This window comes from Balaenoptera physalus, assembly GCF_965194825.1.
Source record: "Balaenoptera physalus genome assembly, chromosome: 1".
In the NCBI taxonomy this organism is placed as follows: domain Eukaryota; kingdom Metazoa; phylum Chordata; class Mammalia; order Artiodactyla; family Balaenopteridae; genus Balaenoptera; species Balaenoptera physalus.
In genome coordinates, this window is record NC_138882.1 from 89245239 (window position 1) to 89254162 (window position 8924).

The window sequence follows — 8924 nt, forward strand, 5'->3', positions numbered from 1 at the left end:
GTGGTGCACGGGCTTAGTTGCTCCGCGGCATGTGGGATCTTCCCGGACCAGGACTTGAACCCATGTGTCCTGCATTGGCAGGCAGATTCTTAACCACTGCACCACCAGGGAAGCCCCTACTCATTATTATTATAATGAATTTACATTCACAGTTTTCCTTCATTATTACTCTGTTTAAACGTATATTTAAAATTTCTGGTTGCCAATTATTCCTGTTGGATTGAAAAGACTGATGATTGTATATCTGCCAAATTTGGAAAGACTCAGAGGCATTATTTAAAATATATAACATTAAATCTTTTCCCATTTATTAAAGCTAATTTGGGGATTCCTTATTAATATAATGCAGAGTTAATTTGATCCATGTAATTTGTGAATAAAAGGGAAGAATATACAGAGAGGAAATTTAAAATTGAATATATAAATTGGAATTCACGAAAAAAAGTAAAAGATGTGCCTGCTCTTCCCGTAAGAACTGTTGTGAACTTCTCCACACTTAAATTTGGGTTACCTGTCCTCTGGGCGTGCGCAGAGCAGAAAGCTTTCCTTATCTCCCCACCACTTCCTGCTCCAGGACTAACTTCTTCTCTGGATGACAGCAAGAACATTCCCTCATTTTAGAGAAGCCCCCGCCTTTCTCACCGGATTGTGATTTACCATCAGGACTTTGGAATGACAACTACCAAGGAGCTCAATCCTGGCATATTTCCAAAGTCTGAGATATTCAGTCTTATTCTTGGTTCCTCTGTTATATGCCCACACTTATGCAGGTATACTTTTTCATTTTTCCCACAATGGATACAATGAGCATGATATTTTGTTATATACTTTTTCCACTTAGAAATAAATCATGAACATATTTTCTCATGCCAAAGATCTTGCATTTTTCATTGATTCAATAATTCCAATCATCTGATTATGCCATGATTTATTTAACCAGTATGCTTTTTTTTGTTTTTGTTTTTGTTTGTTTTCGGTAATAAAATAATAATGTGGTGAAGAATTTGGCCCACAAGAAACACTTACCCAAGCCCTCAAGTTTCCCTGGGCAGTCACCATGTCTGTGACTCAGCAGATCTGGGGCCACACACATTAGCTCCTCCAAGGTTGGCTCCTGGGGCAGCCTGAGGTGGGCCTGCAAACTTCTGAAGATTAGTAGGTGGCTAATGCCTAGTAAGATGTCAGGCTTCCCTCCAAGCAAGTGTTTCCCGGAAAAATCTCAGACGTTTTCCTTGAACCCTTATTTGGAGGGGACGGGAGGGGAAACATTGCAGCACTTTATTTTCATCTGACCACTCTCTTCAAAGAATGCCCTCGCAATTAAACCTTATCATTCTCTTAAATAATCTGGAGTAGATGGTGGATTAAGGGTTGCAAGACCATTTGGGGGGGCCACTTTTTTTTTTTTAATAGCAGTTCTGGATCGTTTTTGCTTTGTTTCACTCTTCAGAAAGTATAGGCACTGAGCATTCATCGTCCTTGGTTTTGCAGCCTTGGCTGAAACTCTAAGACATAGGAAATATTCCATTTAACATTCTGTTACATATCCACTAAGTCGGACTTGTAAATTATATTCAGGTCCTCTATATTTTTGTGTTCTATTTATTTGTCAAGGACTGAAGGAGGCATGTTAAAGTCTCTAACTACTACTATTTTTCTGTCTATATCTCCTTGTATTTCTGAGGGCTTCTTATAGATGCCATATTTTACAGTGCAAAATGATCCATACTATGTCTTTGTTCCATGTTCTATTTTATATCAATACAAATAAATATTTGGTTTGGTTTAATGATTCTGCCTTCTTGTTTTGTGTGTCTGTTGTTAATTTTTCTTTTTTTCTGTTCTCTCTTTTTTTCTGTATGGACTATGTGTTCCTTAATTTTTTCCCCTGGTACTTTGGAAGGCATACATTTTGTTTTAAAATAACACACACAACCCTATATTTTTCTAACTGCTAAAATAGAGAATAAAATAATATCTTTGTAAGTAAAAAGTATCAGGGCACTCTACTTCCTCATATTTCTCCTTCTCCCTTACTCCTTCCACCTCACACAGTTCCCAAGTTGATGTTGGTATAACCTGGGATTTTAAGCCTTACTTTTAAAAAATTACTATGTGTTAAGAATTATTTATGACATTTGTATTCTGTTTTGTAACTATTCTTACTACAGTTACATTTAATTCATTTTATGTTTAATGTCTTCAGTATTCATCACCAGCCTCTTTCATACTTGGCCTTCTTAAATTCTTTTTAAAAATTCTTTCTCTTTTGGCTTGAGTGAATCATGAGATAAATTTTTCTTTAAAGAAGGGTTTGCAGGAATTTTGAGTTTTGGCATAATTGAGAATGCCTTTCAATTGCCTTTACTCATGAATGCCATTTGGCTTGTTGTGGGGTTCCTGGCTTAAACTTTTCATCCTCAATATTTTACAGATGTTCTTTTCTGAAATTCGATATGTTATGGAGAAGAATGAAGCCAGCCTGATATTTTCTTCCTTTGTAGCTAACTTAATAAATATCCTGTTAATCAAAGTTGGCTCCGGAGGGACTAACTCCACACTGGGAGGGATGAGATGGCTACAACTGAGAGCCAAGGGTTTTGCTTTCTTGTCCTCACCCTAGCTTCTCTTTTCCTTTAGAGCTATCACTAATCCCCATGGCCAACAGTGGTCCCTGAGAGAGAGGAGAGATTTCTCCTTCTTATCCCTCTAGACCAAGTGCACAAACCCTTCTCTCAAATCTCTGTATCCCAGTTGAGTCTAAGGTGTATCATTTAATAATAACACTATACTAAATGACAGTAATTAGTCACATAGAAATAATATTTATGATAATGATAATAGCTAATACTTGCCAAGTGCTTACTATGAGCCAGGTAATGTTCTCTGATCTTGAAAAGTACTAAATCACTAACTCCCTAATTTAGTCCCTGACTTGCTTCTATATGGCACATGCCATTGTTCCTTTATCTGTTGGAAGCATATTGAGCACATTGGAACTCTTTGGATTCCAGGCTTAAGAGAATGAGGGTCAGGCAGAGAAAGGAATTCTCTCTTCTTCCTATTTAAGGCTCACCTTCCAAGTCCTCTTTTCTCAACCAAGATCTTTCCCTTTCCAGGATTATACATTGAAATATATATTTTCTTCACAGGAAGCCTCAGCTCCTATTGACAGGGTGTGATCCTAGTCTATGTTCACAACTGGGCAAGAATGTGAAAACTTAACTGTTCATTAGCAGTACACAAACCACAGCAGGAGTTGTTTCTTATATTTCTAAAATTGTAGAATTATCTCTTTATACTTGCAAATCACATTTATCTAGTTTTTTTTTCTGGGTACATGGTGAATTCCTTCCAATTTGTGGCTTCAGGTCTTTTATCAGCTCAAGGAAGTTTCCTCCCATTATGTCTCTGATGATTGTGGTTCTCTTGTCCTGACTCTCCTTCAGGAGAAACAATACCTATGTATTGGATTTCTATTGCCTTCTCTCCATATCGTTTATCTCCTCTCCGATAACTTTCATCTCTTTGTTCTTCCCCTTGGCATTATGGGAGAATTTCTGATGTTGACACTTTACAAAACTGATTTGGCTTTATGTGCTGTTAATTCTGCTCTTTATTCTCCTTAAATTCTGCCATGACATTGTTTGCTAACTCTGCTAGCTCCTTTTCCAATTCAGTTTGTTATCTTATTATCCTGTGTTTCATCTCTTGTTTTATAGAGCCCAGGTTTTCTTTACATCTTTTTGAGAGCATAAAATAGATTTCAAGATTATTTTTGTTTTCTTAAGTAAATATCTTTTGAAATTATTCTATTCTTTTACTTTTGGCGACCGCTGTTTTCTTCTCATGTCTCCTATACCTTTCATAGATTCTAGGCTGTTAGTTGTCTCTTTGTTGTTGTTTTCCTTGTCTGTTACTCATCTGTAAAGATGAGAGTCTCATCTGTCCCGGTCTATGTATAGGACCTAACTAGACACAGTAATTAGGTCAACAGGATTTTTTACAAGTCAAGAAGGGTCTTTGACTACTGGATAAGTATATAAAAAATATTTAAAGGGAGGACAAAGAGTTTGTAATTCATGGAAGATAGAGTTGTCCTGGAAATTATTGCTTCATTCTGATACAATCATGAAAAAAAGAAATTGGAGAAAGTTGAGGTTCCGGTCTGAGAGACATTAGAGATGTTCCTATTTGTTGTAATGTCATAAGAATGTCCCTTGTCATAATGTCTGCCTTAAAGATGTAATTGGGGTTTTTGTTGTTGTTGTTACATTATATTCTGCTGGTTTAGCTCACTTGTGTTTATTTGATCTCATCCATTTTCTGTTGGTTTTATTAGCCTAACTCAATTCCGGAGGTGCCTTGTTCTTTGTTCCATCTACAGATCTAGCCAGTGTGGAGATGACAACTGTAGCAAATGAGAAAGATAGAAAAATGCATTTGGAAAACTTAGATGAATTAGAAAAGCTGAACAGTTTTCAGGAAAGCTGAATGTTAGAGAAGAACAGAAGCTGGAGGGGGAAAAAAAAGAACTCAAAACTCTGTCCTGGCCGAAAACATTATCCTTGGCTGAGAGCTTCCCTGATGGTGGCAATTGTACTGTGGTCTGGGATTTGCATTATAGTTATCATTTATGATTCCAATCCTGCCTACTTCCAAGAAGCATTTGGAGAAGATTACAATACATATCATATGTACAAGGAAATCATTAAAACAGAGAAAAAGGAGCCAAAATTGGCATCTTTATCTCAAATCTTGCTCCTCTCTAGTTTATTCTCTGTACAGTAATTGGAGCAGTCTGAGGGAAAGTGACTAATAAAATGCAGTGAAACTGATGGTATGTGACTTCCAAGCTTAGGTCATAAAAGACATTGAAGCATTTGCCTTGATCTCCTGATTCAGTTGCTCTGGGGGAAACCAGACACCAGGTCATGAGGACACTCAAGCAGACCCATGGAGAGGCCCAAGTAGAGAGATACCAACTTGCCAGCACCAACCTTCTGGTCAAGTAACCACTTGAGTGTGTGGATCCTACCACCCCAGTCAAGTCTCGGACGACCGCAGGCCCTGTCAAAATCTGACTGCGACCTCATGAGAGACCCCAAGCTGCTCCAGAATTCCTGACCCTCAGAAACTACGAGAGATAATACATGCTTATTGTTGTTTCAAGCCATTAAGTTTTGATATGTTTGTGATATGTTACCAAGCAATAGATAACTAATACACAAATCATCACAGGCGACATTTTTACTAAGTATTTGCATGGTATAGCCTGAGGCTCTATCCTTGTAACCTTTGATTTTCATTTCTTCACCACTCACTGTTCAACTGTTAAGCCAAAGCCACATGGTTTAGGTTTTTGTTATAGCCACACCTAACCTCAGTTTCTGTAAACAGATGAGATAATGCTAGATCCTGTAACAGATAAATCTTGAGAGCTCAGAAGATTAATACAATAAAAGTTTATTTTTTGTCTCATGTAAAGTCTGAAAGTCCAATTAGTGGGAATTGGTAGGGGTGTCGGCGGCAGGGGGTGGGGTGGGGGGGGTGGGGGTGGGGGTGGTGGTCCTCTAGTCTACAGTCATTCAAATGCTCTGACTGCCATCGTCAACATATGGCTTCCAAGGCTGCTCTGGGAGATGACATCCAGCAACTCATGTGAAAATTTCCCTGCCTTCCTTTATTTATGATAAAGCAAGCCTGCCTGCCTTCAGCCTGGAACTCTTGGGACCTTCACGGAACCTCTTCCTCAGATATATTACTACGTAGTGTCAGCCTGCTCTGGTGCTGGGGAGTGCTTAGCCAATTATCTCCTTCCTGCCCTGGGAGATGTCTAAGTAGTGTTCATTCATTCACCAAACATTGCTATGTTCTAGGCACTGTGCTAAGTACCGAATATTCAGAGATATATAGTATGAAATCTCTTTTTGAAATCTCTTTTGATAAGTGCTTTGATAGAAGTGTACACAAATACTGAGAGATCACAAAGGAGGGAGCAACTCACTTTGTATAGGGAAGTTTGTGAAATTTCATAAAGAAGACAACTGAGCTGAATCTTGAAGGATGAGAAAGAGCTGATTAAAGAAAAAAGGCAGGACAGGGCAGAGTCCTGAAATACCATGGAATTTCTTCATCACTAAGTGCCAGGCTTGTCCATATTTGGGGACCAGCCAATGTTTCTGTAAGGCTGGGACACATGCATATGTGGATGAATGTGGGAGACGAGGCTAGAAAGGTGGTGTACCTACCAGTCAGAGGCTTGTAATTAATAGAGACAATTTTGGCAACATTAAATTGAAAAAAAAAAAAAAAAAAGGAACTCTGGGCTGGCTTAGCGAACTGAAGGAAGGCCGATGAACCATGATCTGAAAAAAGAGGGACTAAGCCTCTCCCAGAAATCTAGGTAAGCAGGAACTAATTGTGAGTCTCTTTAAGGGCTTCTGTCAAGATAAATGAATCTCAACCAAGTTTCGGCCCCTCAGTTACACCACTCAAGATTCACATTCCAGGGAGTGAGTGTATGGTTGGCCCATTTGAGTTAAAAACAAAAAACAAAAAACAAAAACAAACAACAAGACCTGACTCTTGACCAGGGGAAGTCAGGGTAAACATTACTAAGAGTCCCACCACGACTATATCCAACTGAGGAAGAGTATTTCCCAATAGAAGATGTTATTATAGAAGAAGGGAGAATAGATTCTGGGCAAGTAAAAACAGACATCCTCTCTAGGTGGGTTACAATCAGTTATAAAGGCTTTGTAAGTCATGTTAAGGAATTTAGAATTTTGGGGTAAGCAGTTGAGTCATTGAAGGATTTTAAGCAGAGAAGTGACATGATAAATCTCAGGCAGAATCTTTTGGCTAATTTTATTTTATCTATTTTTATCTGTAATGAATAACTTTAACTCTTTCTACAGTTCTCAGTGACATGGTAGAGAACAAATCCTATTATTTTGTCTCTTCCCAAAGCGCCAAAGAAGTATACTTCGATTTTTCCTGAGATTTGTGTAGAGAAAGAGAGGGGACAAACTGACCAAACCTCAACTGATAAGGAGAGTTTCATGTTCTTTCTAAATCAGATTCTCCTCCATTCCACCCAGCTGTGTGCTGGAGCTGGCTTGTACTGGCTCGTAAGAGCCATTTGCTAAATTTCTTGGAATTTTGTGAGGCAGTTTTAAGTGTACAGTCATTATTAACAATTAAACTACATAAACTTAAAAATGAAACAAAGGTAATGCACAGAGCTCAATCACTTCTTAATTATTTTACTATTATCTATGCTCTTGAGGTTATTTATATCTATTGTATGGTGGAAATATTTATAATTTTGTGCTACTGTACACATCTCTTCTCATTTCTGTGTCTAGTGACATTATGTTGGTAGGTTGAAATTGGTGATGGTGGGAGAATTTATAGCAAGGAAATTGGCAAACACTACAAACCAAGGCCTCTTTACCCTGGAAAGATCTGGTTGTTACACGTTTACCAGCTTATCACGGCCCCTCCCGGTCCCCCAGTGCTCTTGTCCCTCAACCCCTTAATTTCAAAGGAAGAACACCAGAAACTACTCTTCACAGGGTAGCATGACTGACAGGTCAAAAGAAAAAACAAAGATGGTGAAAAGTCAAGTTAGTTTTATTGTTTTGTAACAGTCTAACATGTAACTATTAGCTCTGACATAAAGATGTGGAAGGTTGGAGAATTCAGGACACAATCCCAATAATGCCTTTGCCAGAGATTTTCCCCAAGAAGTTTGTTGTGAACACATTTCTTAGCTGAGTCTTTATTAATCCTGTTTCATAGATGGAAAATTTGCAGAAAAAGGCAGTGACGCCATCTACTTTTCCCTCCAGGAGACTTTATGAATTCTTCCATAATATACTTTGTCTGCCCGGGAGAACTTCCAGAATGCATGGGGCTGGAGGCTACAGTATATCCCACTGTTACCTCATTGGCTACAGTGGAGTACCGCTCTCTCCTGGCTTTGGGAGCAGCAATGTCTAGGGCAGTGGAGATGACTTATCTTTCATAAAAAATCTTTCCTCTTATTTAACTGCTGAACCTAGAATTTTATTTCCTTTTTCTCCTTCCTCCCCCAATTACATATTTAGTTGTAATATGATAATTACAAGACGGAAAACTCTCTGTGCCTATTTCACTATCAGTTCTAGGTACACAGCTACTTTGCTTTACAGATTGTATTTATGTTTAAGAGTAGTTTCCATCCAACCAGGCAAACGTTTTTCATCTACACTTTGCTACCTTGGGTTGTGTGATCATTTGCGCACAATATGCGTAGAGGGGTAACTCAGGGTTAGAGGAAGGAGAGAGGAGGAGGTGGGGGGGGATGGGAGGTGCTGTGTGGGTGGTATGCTCATTCTTACCTGGGCATGCCCCAGTGACCCTCCTCAGGAACTCAGGAACAGCAGCTGTTTACACCCGTCTCGCCCCAGGCCTTCCCCATGGCCTGGACTAAAGAGCTGCTGTATGTAGCCCTTTCAGCCTCCATGAACTCCCTTCTGCCCTGAATCAGAGACTGTCTGAGGGGCTGGTGCATCTCTATACACGAGCCCTAGTAAGCAGAGTCCTTGCAGCACCACTTTCAGCAATGAATTTCTTGCATGATTAAAGATGTTCTTTTTTTGCACTATAATTCTCAGGAATTTAAAACGACAGAAGAATTGACCTCCCCCCACCACTCCCATTTTCTTCCTTCACTTTACTCACTGGCTCACTTTTAATCAGTCTCTTAGTTAACAATCTGTGCAGTTTATGAAAGTGGTGGCTGTTATTGCTTCAGTATACATTTTACAAAAAGGACTTACAACAGATTTGGATAACACCTACTTCCCTTTCCTTTTATTTCCAAATGAGTGAGTTTTAAAAAAAAATCACTTATTTCTTCTAGCATGTTCCTAGTG